Genomic DNA, 15,541 nt, shown 5'->3' with positions numbered 1-15,541 from the left:
ATGGGGGGTAGGAAGAGGGGGGGGAGGAAAAGAGCAGGGGGGGGGGGGGGGTTTATGAAGGGGCCCCCTTGGGCAGTGCTCGACTGCTCATGTGGTCAGTCCGCCCCTGCTTCACTCTATGGAGGAGCAACGGGGCCACCCATGGACAGCAGCATTTTCATCCTGTGGAGAGGGTAGTGTTAGATGGACTAGCAGATTTAGATGGACTTGACTAACAAATTCAATCTTAAGTCCAGCTAAAACTCTTTAAGCAGTTACATGAAAATGTTTTATTTTGCCTTTTGAAATAAAGGTTTTACCCAAAAGAACAAAATTAACCATTGTAAGCACCCTGCCAGTGTTAAATGGTTTGTCTCAACCCTCTAACTGCCACTTTTGCTGGACCGCTCGGCCCGCTCTGCAATATATTTTTGCTTTTGTGTCTATATACACTTTAAGAGTAAAAAAAATAATCATTTTGGAGCTAAAATTCTGTTTAATGGTTTCAGGAAGGGTTGAGTGTTGGGGGATTCATTAGCGATTGAAAACTTTTGCAACATTGGGATAATAAGGTCACCTGCAGGATTTTTGCAAGCTTTCAGCACAAGAGCTCTTTTTAAAAAGCTGCGAGGGCTGAGAACCACAAGCAGCAAGAACTAATGTACCATATAAATTGAATTTGTATTTCAATCATTACATGTTTTTAAACTGCATGCTAACCAAATGACAAAACTAATTTACTTTAATAAGCTATTCAAAAGTGCAGTGACAATAGAAATTTGTAGTAACACAATACAACCAAGTAAATGTTACCTTTTTTTGGCATTTTTCTATTATGTTCTTAAATTTTTATAAGAAAGCTTGGAAATGTGGATTTCAGTTATCCGGGGCTAAAACAGACAGTGGTAAATTCGCAAACAGAGATTAAACTGCATGAGGAAAAGTGCAGTACTAACACACTTTCAAGGGAGATTATAAGGCTTCTAGATCAGCTTCACTGTTAATTGTACAATTAAAGTTTTTATATTTTTTAAATTGTTGCTTAAGGTCACTGCTCTGATGACTGCTTGAGCTATTAAGTTCTGTAAACAACGAGCTTCTCTCATCAAAAGTAACTAATGAAAAGCTTGTAAAACCTAAAGCTCCATATGCTGGCTCATAAGGAGAAGTTAGCATATGAATGCACAACATTTTAGATTACCTGGCTACATTTTTGAAATTTTTTTAAAATCATGACCATAATGCAGAGCAAATTATGTATTAAACCACTATACTTTCCTTTTTAATACAACAATGTGTAATTTACATGTCATAACACCAATAACTGCCCAATCTCAAAATATCAGTTCAAGATAACACATCTTTTTAACAAATAATGTCTAACTATATGTAAATACTGACTTTCAGAAAATTAAGCTTTTGCATAGTGAATTTAGAAAATTGTCCAGTGTTCATTAAAATGTTTTATTCAAACTAAAAGCATAAACATATTTGTAGTGATGGGGTCCGCTATATATTTAACCTCTAAATGCGAAAGTAGCCTCAATATGTTGATAATTTCACTGTAGTCATCCATATAAGAAGTAGATACTGTATATTCAGTATGGACATTTCCAAAGTACAAAAGTAAATTGACCAAATATAAAAAATAATAATCTAATAGGTGGCCCAAAGTGTGCAGATTCAAAATAACCCAAAGCTGTCCCTCCTTTTTCTCCTTCTCTTTTTCATGACTTTTTCTTGTCTCGATTTATCCTCTTCCTTTTTCTCGCTTTCTTTTGTAGCTATGGTATGCGTCTTTAAAATATAAAAAGGGCCCTGTTTATCACTGACAGAGAAGATTCTTCCTTTGGTTCTATATGTCACGGTGCACTCACTACACCCTTTGTTGTGCAAGCTATTTTGTTCAATGTATATTTGGTTTTATCTTCACTGCTGTATCTTGCTTGTAAGTTTGTTGTTACTGCTTATGTTGGTGATTCTTTAAATAAAGAATTTGGAAAAAAACAAAACCTACCAACAAACCCAATGATAGAGTGGCAGTAAAATATTTGTTAAGTCTTCCGATTTTAGCTTTTAGTATAATCAATTCCAACAAATGTGCTTATATCTGTACCAATCATAGACTGACATGGGGGATCGCAATTAGGGACGGGCTGCATGTTCAAGTCGAACATGAGTTCGACTCGAACATCGCTAGTTCGTATGTTCACCGAACACACAAACTTTAAGGGTGTTCGGCGGTCCGTTTGACTGCTCAACATCCCACAGGGCAATTCACCTTGTAAAGCCCTAATTGGGTAAAGGCTTGCACCTGACCTCAGGTCAGGTGCAAGACTTTGCCCAATCAGGGCTTAGTACTCTGTTAGAGCCATGATTGGGCAAAGTCATGGTGACTTTGCCAATCATGACTCATAGCCAAGTCCCAGCAGCACACTACATAAGGCAGCTTACACCGCAGCCCTACGTAGTGTGTTGCTGGAGTTAAAAAAGAGAGTTCTGTAGCAGAGTTCTGTAGCAGAGTTCTGTAGCAGAGTTCTGTAGCAGAGTTCTGTAGCAGAGTTCTCGATTATAACAGTCGATTATAACAGTCGATTATAACAGTCGATTATTGCAATAAGCATCATGTTAGAAAGACCAAAAAGGACAGGCAGACACTTCCATGCAGCAATAAGAGGCCAAGCAGCCTCTGTGTCCCCAGGCCAAAGTCGTGGACGTGGTGCATCCTCTGCAGGCAGGGCACGCTTGTCCTTTTTATCTGGTGCTGGCCGTGGTATTTAGCCACAACATATGGAAGAGGTGGTGGATTGGATAACTAAGCAATCCTCATCCTCTGTCACCCAGGCTCATACTGGTTCTCAGTCCACTGCAGATGCCAAAGCGGCCTATTCTGCCTCCTTGTCCACAGCTACTCCTGCCGTAGCCTCACCATCATGCACGGAGGAGTCAGCTGAATTGTTTCAACACACCGTCAGTGACATGCTGCTGGAGGAGGCGCAGCAATTACAATGGTCTGATGTTGGCTCTGAGGCTGAGAAAGGGAGTAACATGAGCCTAGAGGGAGGGGGTGCCAATGATGGACAACAAACTAGCACTCATGTTCCCCCAGCCGCAGCATACTGCCAGGTTGGCTCCAGTGACAAGGATAGAGGGGATGATGAGGTCACTGAATCTACTTGGGTGCCTGATCGAACAGAGGAGGAAAGTAAGGAGGAGGCACAACCCCAACGAGAAAGAATGTCCTCCAGGGGCAGCCGTATGAGCATCCACCCCATTGCATCAGAAGGCAGAGTTGCACTGGTGCCAGGAGCTGTTGACTCGCAGCACAATTCCAGCTGTGTGGGAGTTTTTCAGCACATGTGCAGCAGACCGCAGCATTGCTATTTGCAACCTGTGTCTCAAGAGGATCAAGCATGGCAAAAACATCAACTGCTTGGGTACCACGTTCTTGAAGAGACATCTGACCACCTGCCATACAGCCCGTTGGCAACAGCACCATAGAAATGGCCACACTTCTCCTCGCTCCTCATCTGTCATCTCTACCCCCACTATACGTCATGCCATGGTAACAACCTCCACTGAGAGGGATGATGGTAAAGCAATGGGTGTCACACGTCCTTCCAGCGAATCTGCCAGCAGCCCACCAGCTGTAGATTTTAGCAGTCAAATTTTGCTGCCCCAGCTGCTGCAGCAGAAAAAAAAATACTGTCCCACCCATCCACATGCTCAGCGTCTAAATGCCAGCTTGGCCAAATTGCTACTTTTTCAGCTGCTGCCTTTCCTCTGATGGACTCTGCCATGAGTTTGCAGAATGTGCTGTACCACAGTGGCATGTTCCCAAACGCCACTTATTTCACGTAAGACCATTCCAGCACTGTACTAGCATGTGGAAGGCAATGTTTTGGCCTCAGACCAGTGTTCGTCTGGCTGAAATTCAAGGTGAATTCCACCTGCCTATAAACCGTCTGATTTGTGACATGCCCATCAGGTGGAACTCCACTTTAGCAATGCTGCAGTGGCTGCACAAGCAGCAGAGGACCATTAACGTGTAACTGTGTGAGTATGGCACAAGAACAGGCTCAGGGGACCATGGCTTTCTTCCCACACGTCAGTGGCTGCTGATAAAGGATGCATGCACTGTACTGTCATCATTTGAGGAGGCGACAAGGATGGTGAGCCAGGATGGTGAGCCCCCTTTATGCAGAAACCATTCCTGCGGGTCCACAGATCACACAAGAGGAGGAGGAGGATTATGGCAGCCGTGGGGGCATTGAAGCAGAGGATGACATAAGGCAGTCTTCAAGCGAGGGTTTTCTGTCCACAGAAATCCAAGGAGTAGTATGTGGCTGGGAGGAGGTAGTGCACGATAGTGTCATCCTGAGTGACCCTGAAGACTCGGAATCTCATGCCTCCTCAAACTTAGTGCATGGTCTCCCTTATCCTGCAAAGCCTGAGAAAGGACCCCAGGATGCGTGATATCAAGGAGAGGGATCATTACTGGTTGGCAACCCTTCCTGATCCACATTACAAGCGTAAAGTTGCAGAGCTCATCCTGCCCTCACTGACGGAGCACAGGATGAAACAACTTGAGGACGCTTTGAAGAGAAACTTGTGTAACACCTTTCCAGACACTGGTAGGTTACCAAGTGATGAAAGAGGTGCTTCTGAGGCTTCAGTTGGTCAAAGGAAGAGCTGTGGAGAAGGGGGTCGCCTGACTGATGCCTTTAGAAATTTTTTCAGTCCTCAGCGTCCAGGGATATTAACTTTAGGCACCCATTGCCAGCGTCTGCATCATATGGTGCAGGATTACCTAGGGGCAAGAGCAGACCTGGAGAGCTTTCCAGCAGACGATCCACTGGCTTACTGGGTCTTGAGAATGGATCACTGGCCAGAACTTTGCCATAGAGCTCCTGGGCTGCCCTGCATCCAGCGTGCTTTCCAAAAGGATGTTCAGTGAAGCTGGAGGTTTTGTGACAGATAAAAGAGTGCGTCTGTCCACAGACTCCGTTGACCAGCTGACATTTATAAAAATTAATCAGTTCTGGATCGGCAGCAGCTATCAACCCCCTGATGCAGATGTCACCGGATAGATCGGGGATCTCTGGAAGACTGCCTAGGCTGCCTAACTTTGTGGGCGATTGCTCCACCATCTTCTAGTAATGTTCTCGGTGTAGTGCACCACCAACGACCAAGGCCCAATTTTTCTGCACCCGCATGTGACAGGTGCATATCATTTGAATTTTTTGCAGCAGGGTCCAATCCTGCAGTCTTCAAGAATAACTTTGTAGGGTTACAGTGTGAAGGCACTTGGCGGCACTAAAGGCTCAATTTTTGGGTGCACCTGTGTGACAGGTGCATACCATTTGAATATTTTACAGCAGGGTCCAATTCTGCATTCGTCAATAATAACTCTGAAGTGTTACGGTGTGTCAAGATTTGCGCACTGGAGCACCAAGAATTGTAAACTCAGAGACAGTGTGACTGCACAATTAAACGCAGGTGTGCCAGAGTCGCAGGACCTAAGGAGCCGCCTGGTCTTCACCAGAGCCACTGATGATGTGAATGTTGAGCTGCAGGGCAGCTCTCTGACATACCCGTGCAGGCACAGTGCCAGCGGGTACTCAGGGACCACAGCACACTGGACAAGACACAGGGTGCATACAGGATACAAGGTACAGAAAACAGGCACTAGAGGGAAGACGCAAGGAACATGCGTGACACAGGGAGCAGGTAACAAAAGGGAACACACAACAGGTGTACCCACAGAGACAAGAGATACACAGGAACAGCACAGGGGAATGCACAGGAGAAAGGAGGGAGGTGCACAATAGTGCAGAGCAAAATAATCACAGGAAGCATGAGCAGGAGGCAACTACAAAACGGAGCAGAAAACAATGCTGTGGAGAGACTTCATAGCCACAGCAAACTAAATAGGTACACGGACAGAAAACAGAGGACATGCAACAGCACAGCAAGAAGAAAAAACTAAAAACAACAAGAACAAGCAAAGAAACAAAATACAAGGTATACTCAAACAGCAAAGCCACAGGAAACCGAGAGGTCTGGCTACTAGCATGGAGACATGTTGCTCTAACGCTAAAGCACATGTGCACAGCCTTTTAACATCTAGGTTCAGGGCGGATTGACAGGAAACCAAGCAGCTCGGACAGGAGGCAAAACCCGGCGCCGGATCAATGTACTGTGACACTGTGTGAAGGCAGAAGCAAAACTAAAGGCCCAATTTTAAAGTACCTGTTGTTACTTTGATCCAACACTTGCAAAAGAGGCACCAGAATTTATCACAAAAATCTCTAACTTTGTTCCGAGTGTCCTATAAGGTGGCCTCTTCATACAGGCTGCAGTTGTTTAACAGTTGTTTAACAGATTAAAGGAAAACCAATTACCGGCAATTGAAATTTAATTTTTTTCTTTTTAAATGTCACTTTTTGCTGCAGAGAGGTTCTATACATCGTACAGATCCGCCACTTCACAGACAGTTTAAGGGGACCCCCCCAGGCACGGTATTTAAAGGAATTTTTCATTTTTATTCTTACCCTTTAAGTGATGTAAAAATCACTGCTCCTTTAAAACTGTTTTGTTTTTCATTGATTCCTGTCCCCTACTGCAGTACCCGAACCCAATGCTTTTTTTATGGCCAATAACTTGCATATAAGCCCTCTTAAAGGGGGCAATTGTTTCTGAAAGTTCTACCCCCATTGACTTCAAGTTCGAACGTTTTGGATGTTCTAAAGTTCAAATTCGAACCGAACTCGGGCCTGTTTGGCCCATCACTAATCGTAATATATATTTTACTGGTTCAACAGTCAAGGCTAGTGTTAGCAGAATACTGGAGTATTGGCAATGTGCAATAATCCCCCAAAAAGTTTTAGCAACTCACTAACGTGCATGTATGTGTAGGTGTCATTGCATTTCTCTAGCAGCCATCTTCAGGCATTTTGAAAGAATTGCCTTTTTTTAGGAATAGTTGCCCAGCATCAGTAAACTCTTTACCGTGTAGTAACCCTTGCTTTAACCCTTTAATAGGTACATTCAATGATGATGCTGTTTAAACTGTCACTTTGCAATAAATGTTCATACTTTAAAGACTTGAGCACACATTAAACAAATACTGAGGCAAAGCAAAACATGACAATAAATAAATGTAAAAAAAAAATGTATAAATAAAACATCATATAGCATTTAATAAAAAAAGTAAAATAAATTTCCTGATTCAGGCCTGCTGAAGAAACTATAGTTTCTTTATATATCCATCTGCCTTCTATTCTCAACATTTGTGCAATGTTATGGCTGATAAATATATATTTGTTTTATTCAGTTCTAACAACACTTTTAAGTTAGTACTGGAGAAGGTTGTAAATCTGGATTTCTTTACCTTTTATCTGGATATATTTGTTTTTCCAGCAGCTGTTTGTTGATATGTTATCCACTCTAGGTGCTGGAAGTGCTCTTAGAGTATTTGCGTTGCATCTTTAAAGTGAACCTGTGGCCAGGCTATAGGCATTGAGATATTATGCAAATAAGCTTTAAAACAAGCCATTGCTGATTTGTGTAGATACACGGTTCTTTCTTTTAGTTTAAGTGAAGTAACATATATCAACAAATTCACTCTACAGAAGTCAGACCAGTAAATATAATTTTTGATTGGTTGCTATGGTTTACTGCACTTAATTAGTTTTACTGCACTTAATTAGCATTTAATTTATGGTTACTGCACTTATGGTTTACTGCACTTAATTAGCATTTAATTAAGTGCACACCACTGGCAATAAACCCCCAGGAGGTTTATTGCCAGTGGTGTGTGTTGGAAACTGGTATAAATATTTAGAAAAGTCTTCTGGAAGCTGCTGGAAGATGCTTCTGACCTCCCAGGCCTGCAACCTGGGGAGTACACATGTGATAGATGAAGATAGGCCTAGGGCTGAGCATAAAGCTTGCACTGCCTGCCCAAGGGAGTTTTGCCCAGAAGGAGTGAAGCTTAACCTTGGAATGGATTACCAGTGAGGAACTTTTGGTTGCAAGAAGATAGTCCAGAGAAGCTGTGCAGAAGTTTGGCAAGAAGTCTGGTTGTGTTTCCAGTGAGAGAGGCACATTTACCTCTATTCAGTCTGTCCTTATATACAAAGTGTCAATCTCAGCTTTACAGTCCTTCTCTTTATGACTGGAAGCAGCATTTGCAGTCACTGATCCGTGGTGTATTTGTGGGGTGTCCTGTGACACTAACCCTCTCTTCCCTTTATTGGTCATGTAATAAACTCTATCAACTGTTCAAAAGTGGCTGGCACCAATCTGTTCACATCTCACTACACATGAAGAATCCTATCTGTATCTGCAATGTCTGCCCACCTGACCTTTGGGGTCCCTAATCAAGCAGGGGGTAAGGAGGTGCTACATGTATCTCAAAATCTATGAGATAGTATGTTGGATGTTATGTCTAACTGCATACAATTTTCTTAAGGAAATATTTTTTTGTGAATCTATTGTTTCTTACTTACTTACTAGAGAGAGCAAAATCATTAAGGGGAGGTATATTTTACATGTTTCCTGTCATGTGTGAGAAATTAGGGCTTTTGAATATACCCATGTTTTGTTTTTGTACTGTGCCCTGGATCCATTCATTTCCAGGGCAGGTTTTGTTTGGCCTCTAATTGCTTCTACAGCTGTAAGCAGAGATATAATATGATCTCTCTCGATCTCTTTCTCTCTCTAGCTACAAGCCAATTTGAAAACATCCACCTGTCTGTTGTCTGCTTGTGCAACACTCTAATCAGGCTATAAAAGCAGGATGTAATGAAAGCTATGATTTAGGCAACAGCAGCAACAAGACACAAATCATTAGACATGTGCAATTCGTTTCGTTCCGAATCGAAATTCGGACGTAATTTCGGAAATTTGCCGATTTGGAGCATCCGAATTTCCGAAATATAACATATCCGAAAGCATCCGAATCCGAAATTTCGGATTTGGAACGAATTTCGTCCAAATCCTGTGCGTGCACTGTTAACATTTAAACAGATAAAAACAAATTAAGAGAAGGATTTTAATGTCCCTTTAATAGTAAAGACTAGAGCACAGCAACCAGAAATGACAAATGTGCCAATTCTGCTACCCCACCTCAAGTTGAATTTTTCAGAATTCGTCCGAATTCCGAAACCGAATCCGAATTCCGAACAAGATCCGAATACGAATGCGATTCCTGAAACGAAACACATATAGGATACGAATTCCAAAAACGAAATAAACGATATCCGAAACTACACGAAACTAAACAAATTTTTAGCCGCTGCACATGTCTACAAATCACCAACATGCTAAAATAATTTGCTAACACGGTCAAATGATGAAGCTATTTTTTGACCTGGTTGTTGCAATTACAGAGACCCGGCAAATGGATTGTTGTGTCCTGAAAGAGATGGTTCAAAGTCTGGCAAAGATAAGTGAGGGTTGATATGAAAGTCTACCTCAACACTTTTGAAAGGACCGCTGCAAGAGAAGGATGGCAGTGCAGTAGGCAGGTCTTATTGCACCTTTTCAAACTAGTGATCCCAAACGTAGTTAATTCCAGACTTGGCAGGCTGCAAGGATGTTTTCTGAGTATTTCTTGAAGGTGAAGGAGCATTATGGAACAATTTGCCACCTAATTTATTGGGGAGAGATCCTTAATCCATGAGGACAAATATGAAAGCATGGGGAAGCAGCAGTGGTGTCGCTACAGGGGGGCTACTGGGGGCAATTGCTCCCCCTAGGTTATTGCATGCCCCCCCGTGTGCCCCCCCGCTGGCGGATCCAAGTGACATCACAGGACCTAATACAGCGGCACAATGCAGCATACCAGACCAGATATATATACAATATATACATACATACATATATATTACATTATACAGGGTGTTTAATTTATTATTGCTGGGATTTGTTGTTCCTCTATAGCTGGTGGTATTCTGCATTGTGCCGCTGTATAAGGTATTATTGCTGGGATTTGTTGTATTCCTCTATAACTGGTCAGTGGTATTCTGCGTAATCACTATAGAGCGCAATGCAGAATGGCACCAGCTATAGAGGACTATAAATCCCAGCAATAATAAATTATACAGCGCAATGGAGAATAACACCATCTATAGAGGAATACATCAGATGCCAGCAATAATACATTATATACAGCGCAATGGAGAATAACACCATCTATAGAGGAATACATCAGATCCCAGCAATAATACATTATATACAGCGAGATGCAGAATACCAGCAGCTACAGAGGACTATAAATCCCAGCAATAGTACATTATAGTACATGCTGTAATCCTCTATAGCTGCTGGTATTCTGCATTGCGACGCTGTATAGTGTACTATATTGCACACCACACTTTTTTTTACTTCCACCGCGCCAAGCTTGCTTCCGTGATGGACTACAATCTCAATACAAACTAGTAGTCCATCACTGGAGCCTTTTTTAAAATCCGATTAACCGATTAATCGAACTTAATAATCAGCTAACTAATCGATTTTGAAAATAATCGTTAGCTGCAGCCCTATCGGGCAGCGTGTAATTACGCGCTGCCCGGCTTCCTGATTGGTCGGGAAACTGGCCAATCAGGATGCTGGGCGCCATGTAACGACGCAGCACCCGGCTTTCTGATTGGCCGGGAAGCCGGCTTCATGCTCCCTCGTCATCTCATGATATTTGTAATCTTTTATTTATGTATACTTATTTCGTTTTTTTCAGTGGTATGATTTAGTGGTGAAAATTATTAGTGCCCCCCCAGTTTTGACTATGGTATCTTATGTGCCCCTATATATTGTTCCTAGAGTCGCCACTATGAGCTAGTCTTACTAATGCACAATTGGAGGGGAGACACAGTGGCACAAAACTTAGCAATAAACAACAAAAAAGTGAACTTCTGGTGGAGGCACACTCTGCACCTGATATCAGTAAATACCATTATACTAAACATCTGCTTGCATTGCAATAACATATCCGTTTCCTCTGGAACTAAAAGATAAAAAAGAGAGAAAGAGAACAAGAAACAACAAAGAAGTCCTTGGAATAGTAAAGTCAGTGATGAGTCTGTCTCTGTGTGGATTTGAAACAGCTGGAGCAGTTCTTATAAGTAACAAGTCACTTCTTCAATGGTGGTAAGCCTTGCAAAGCCCATTGGTGACAAATATGCAGTAAGCCTTCTAGTTGTCTCAACGAACCTCTTGAAAAATCCATCCTTGAGACGGTTGAATTGTAAAGTAATGTTCTGGCATGGTAACTGGGCCAGAAAATTATGTTAAGGTTTTTAAGCAGCCATGTGCTAGAGCATATGACTGCTTAAAAACCTTAACAGAATCTTTTTCTAGAGCAGGCACACATAAATGTCACAGTAGTTAGTGTAAAGTGTATAGAAGGAAATTAAATTCTGCTCTTTCACTGCTGTGTTTGAAATGCTGCTTTATTCATTTGAACATGTCTCCTGAGACCAAGTCTGTGCTGACAGTATGGCAACTTGCTGATTTGGCAGAAATTCATAGAAAGCTCTTTACTCCATGAGGGCAAAAAATTAAGTAGCAGAAAGCATGGGGAAGCAGGGAGTGGCAACTAAGAGCTGGCTTAACTAGAGCATAACAGTAGGGGGAAAACCGTGGATTGTGCCAAAGCACAAAACATAGCAATAAACAACAAAAAAGTGGACTGCTGGTGAAAGCACACATACGCACCCTATATAGGTCGTTGAGAGAGGAGTTTTCTATCAGTGTGTAAGGTAGGAGCAGCAGCATCAGCTTTTTTAGCCAAACGATCATTCAGTTGAGAGATGATAGAATGTGTAGGAGCACACTTTTGCTTTCTTGGAAAAACTTTGTGATATTAGGGACCAGCAGAAGTTAAAGGAGAAAGAGTGCTATATTGGTCTTGAATCTGCTGTTGATAATGTAGCTTAGACCCTTCATTAGATGAGTTGTCATGGCCTGACTACTTTGGTAGTTAAGTATTAATCCATCAATCCTAAAGAAAAAGCTGACCAAGTCAGAGGCAGACTTCTGAGTACAATGGTTGGGAAGAAATGGTGACTGTTACCTCTGTCTAGTCTGATTTTGCCAGTGGACAGAGTGATGGTTTTGCATACAGTATGTTAAATGAACAAGGCTTAGGCTTCACCTGAAAGTGTTTCAGATGGCCACAGAATTGTCTTGGGTTGCTAAAAGGCGCACAAAGTTCCACACCAGGGATATATTTGCTTCATCCCCACTCAAACTTCCTAGAGCCCAATTCCGCACGTTTATAATGAAAGAAGCAGGAGCAGTGCCAAATATGTCCACCAGGCCTTTCACTCTTCCTTCTTTCTATACTTTGTGCATGAGTTGCTGCATTTGTTCCTTTTTCTCTTCAACTTTGTCAGGTATTTTCCCCTCCCCACCCTAAGGCACAACTCAGGTCTTATCCATCTTGTAATTGTTTTTTCCACCTTCATCAGAGCTTACCTGATTCATCTTGATTAGGTGAACTTGTTTGTCCAGGGTCTGGTATGCTCGCCTATTGTTCTGCAAATACAACTTTTTGTATAAACTTTACAGCCACAACATTTTTCATAACACGTGGTGTACTCTAGGGAATGAAGAAAAGTTGTTTCTCCAGTTGAACGGTCTCTTCCCCTTGAATAAATATGTCATGGATGTTGCCACATTCTAAAACAACCAAAGTATGACACCACAGGAAAAGTCACAGTGTCACCATAGAAGCATATAGACAACATAGCTGGCACACAATTGGCTCCAGGACCTGTGGAGGAAAACAGAATGGTGCACTGACTCCATGTCAAAATTCAGTCAGGTGGCTTCACAAGATCTTATGACTGTTAAAATGGCAGACTCATCTTCTTGACAATCTGAAATATCTCTTATTGGATAATGAGCCTCCTGGTGTGGAAAAGTGAGAGAACAGCTGCCGTGTGCTGCATTTTCCGCTCTGTTTGTCCCTTCTGCTGCCACTACCCACTATGGACATTTGGATCTTAAGTTGGAGAGACACTGGCATTGTCTTTGCCAAAACTATATCCAGCATTCCTCTTTCTTGGTGGCATAGGGAGCAGCTCAAATTTGACAAGCTTAACTCTTTTTTTACAAAAATGCAGCTTTTTTGCAGCCTTTAGAAAGCCATTTGGGTCCCCAGGCCCTTTTCTCCATAAATCCCCATGAGTCTCCGAGCATATATTTTCATCTCAGTGATGTCTCTGTTCTGCACATTATATTGTTTAGGTTTTGTAGTCTACCCTAACATATTATTCATAGTTATTTCAGTACAGGTAGGGATCTAGTTTTTGAGCAAGTTTGGATACACATATTTATCTTTCCTTGGTTTTTATTGGTAATAAACAAGAAAAAAAATGATTTCCCTGTAATTGTTACAAACACAATATTTACAGAATTTGTACACCCTCATATATTTACCCCAAAATACAATCAACAGAGTTTGCTAATTAAAATTATATCACTGTAAGACTTTAATATAACAAAGCAGAATGGTAGAGTTCAAAGTGAACATATGTATTTTACTTTAGGAGAGCTTAATAACCTATTCACGCTACACTAGGACACATGCGGGGGGGAAAATGGTTTGCCTAAATTGATAGCGTAACATTAAGATAAGATTAAGTCAGTTTAATATGGGCACAAAGCAGAGCGATTCATTCACTGGTTTGGGCTCACTAAATATTTGAACGACACTGAGGGGAATATATCAAAACTGGAGCAGACACAATCTGGAGCAGCTGTGCACGGCAACCAATCAGACTCTCTCATTCATTTTCAAATCTTAACTGACCAAACTGAAGAGAGAAACTGATTGGATGCCATGCACAGCTGCTCCAGATTTTGTCTGCTCCAGTTTTGATAAATACCCCCCATTGTGTTTATTTACAGTACATGAGAATTTAAAGTATAATTAATAAACTCTCTTTTTTTTGCATATATATAAACTAATTAAGGCGCTGGAAGACCAAAGCTATGAGACAAGATTACAAAATGTAAATATGTTCACGCTGGTGGTGTGGAGATTAAGGGGGGACATGATTTTCATGTACAAGATGTTTAATGGTGATAGCAACATCAGCCATAAACTTTTTACGGTAAGCTCCATAACAAAGACTAGAGGCCACCACCTAAGGAAGGATGGAAGGATTTCAGCACAAGGGGCATAGGGGGTTCTTCGCGGTTAGATCGGTTAGGGTCTGGAACTCGCTGCCACAAGCAGTGATTTCAGCTGGAAGTGTTGAATCATTCAAAAAACATTTGGACGATTTCCTCAGAGACCATAACATACAGGGGTACAGGTACGCTTAAGAACATGATCAGACATGGACTCATACACACGCATACACATGCAGTATCACATACATCATACACAATAGGTTGAACTTGATGGACATATGTCTTTATTCATCCTCGAATACTATGTAACTATGTAACTACAGCTTACTAGCGTAAGCTATATACAAAAACATATATTTTTTTTAAAACAGTTACCAAAAAGGGTTTTACTTACCTCTGTCTCCACTGCTCGCTCCCATCCAAAATTCTCAAGTGGCAGAGCAGCATGATGGGGCGGGCGCATTTGCAGTAGAGATCTTTGCCAGCAGAAGAGGAGAGACTCACAGGACTATTCACTAAAGGGTGAAGAGTTTGGAGCAGGCAGGAGAAGTGAGAAATTCTCCAATTCAGCTCCCTTTCCAGTTCAGCTATGTTGTCCTAGATTGTTCACTTCCCCTGCCTTCTCCAAACTCTTCACCCTTTAAGTGAATAGACCTGTCAGTGTAAGTCAATGCACGCAGCCTGGCAGCGTGCACGTGGACAGACTCCGTGGGACACAGAAGATACAGCAGTCTGCTCTGGACCAAAGACCAGCACCAGAGCTGGAGGAACTCCTGAAAACTGCTTGAAAGAAGAAGATGATCACATCAAGAGGCGTCATTTAGGGTAAGCCCTTAAAGCAGCATGGGGGGGAATAGTTGTGACTTTAAAGCTTATGCAATAAACACATTTATCATCTAGGTCATCCGATGTCATTGTAACAACCTGGGTATTAATCAGGGGAGGGAACAGGGGCAGACTGACACCACATGGGGCCCCCAGGCAATACGAGATTATGGGGCCCCCCTTGTGCACCACCCATATGTAAGCCCCGCCCATCTACACGCCTCACCCGCATGAATATTCTTGTGTTACAGAAATAATTTCTCCCATTATTTTCAAAATTGCAGGCCTATTCGCTAAAAGCTGAATTGCAGGGGAATAGGAGAATTTAAAAATCTAGACCAATATCGGTAATAAGTGGGCTAAAGAATGCACAGCAGACGTCAGACTGGCACCAATGTACGGCAGACCTCAGATCAGAACCAACACACGGCAGACCTCAGATCAGAACCAATACATGGCAGACCTCAGACCAGAACCAATGCACGGCAGACCTCAGACCAGAACCAATACACGGCAGACCTCAGATCAGAAACAATACACGGCAGACCTCAGACCAGAACCAATACACGGCAGACCTCAGACCAGAACCAAT

This window comes from Nanorana parkeri, unplaced genomic scaffold, assembly GCF_000935625.1.
Source record: "Nanorana parkeri isolate BGI_ZX_2015 unplaced genomic scaffold, ASM93562v1 scaffold234, whole genome shotgun sequence".
Classification (NCBI taxonomy): domain Eukaryota; kingdom Metazoa; phylum Chordata; class Amphibia; order Anura; family Dicroglossidae; genus Nanorana; species Nanorana parkeri.
Note: the sequence above shows the minus strand (reverse complement) of the source record.